The sequence below is a fragment of the Python bivittatus genome, unplaced genomic scaffold (genome assembly GCF_059951505.1).
Source record: "Python bivittatus isolate LINGU-HERP-01145 unplaced genomic scaffold, Pbiv_v1 ctg000080_np1212, whole genome shotgun sequence".
Classification (NCBI taxonomy): Eukaryota; Metazoa; Chordata; class Lepidosauria; order Squamata; family Pythonidae; genus Python; species Python bivittatus.
The window spans coordinates 90,941,249-90,942,382 of NW_028277035.1; the positions used below are offsets into that span (position 1 = coordinate 90,941,249).

Here is a 1,134-nt window from a genome sequence, read left to right on the forward strand (position 1 = left end):
CTTGGCCCTTCCCTTGCTTAAGTGGCAAAACATTAAGACTCAAAAACTGCTGAAGGTGAAACAAGAGATTAAGAATTCAGTTTTCCTCCAAGCCATCTCCCAGGCCAAACTGCACAACTATATTAAATATAAACTTTTTAAAAATTATTTATTTACTACAAAATGGGCATAAGCAATATAAGCAAATTATTTGCTTGTAACTAGGGCAACAGGTAAATTTTTAACACTTTTAAATCCATGCTGGGAAAGGCTGAAGGAAAGAGAAGAGGATGACCAACAGCAAGGCAATGGACTCAGCTACAGTGGCAATGGGGGCACCTGAAAGATCAGGTTAGGTACAGATCATCATGGAGAAAATCTATCTCTCTGGTCACTAAGAGTCGACAACGACTTTATGGCACATAATCAATCAATCAGTCAATCAATGAAAAGAATCCATGTTCTTGCAGCTCCAGGTCTCCAGTGATTCCTCCTTGTCATCAAGGCGGATTCTTACCTGATACTCCTGGAAAGCCTCCTCCAGAGGAATCACTTGGTGGTCCCTGTGCTCTCGGGATCGGTCACAGACCACGCAGATGAGGGTCTCGTGGTCTATACAGAAGAGCTTGAGGGGCTCCCAGTGTGTCCTGCAGAAGCTCCCTCCTTCCTCGCCCCAAGGGCCGCAGCGCTTGGTGACTTCCAGCACCCACGCCAGCTGCCTGTTTGCGAGAATGTTCCAGGGACAAAAGGTCTGTCTGCACTGGGGGCAGGAAGCCTGTGAGTCCAATTGCCCCCAGCTGTGGGTCAGGCAGCTTCGGCAGAAGTTGTGACCACACTCTGGGATGAGCACAGGGTCCTGGAAATACTCCAGGCAAATGGAGCAGGTGGCTTCTTCATGCAGATCCAGAACTGGCGCTCCAGAGGCCATCGCTGCCTCCTCCACTGAGAGAGAGAGAGAGAGTTTCACTTTCCCTTTGCTAGTTTTCCTGCAAATCAGATTATTGCCTTTCTGTCAACATTGGAAACCAAGATGAATTATTGTTCCTTTTACGGTCAGATTGGAGGGTCTCTTAAAGAATAAATGTTTAAAAAAAATAACTGGGGAGAATCAAAGATTCATGGGATGGAACCCTGATCAATTATCATTGATCCAAC

At 46.2% G+C, this 1,134-nt stretch overlaps 1 pseudogene; it reads right to left on the reverse strand.

Annotated features, from left to right (window-relative positions):
• Nucleotides 1–263: 263 nt before the first annotated feature.
• Nucleotides 264–913, reverse strand: LOC148216818 (zinc finger protein RFP pseudogene; annotated as a pseudogene).
• Between the last annotated feature and the right edge of the window lie 221 nt (nucleotides 914–1,134).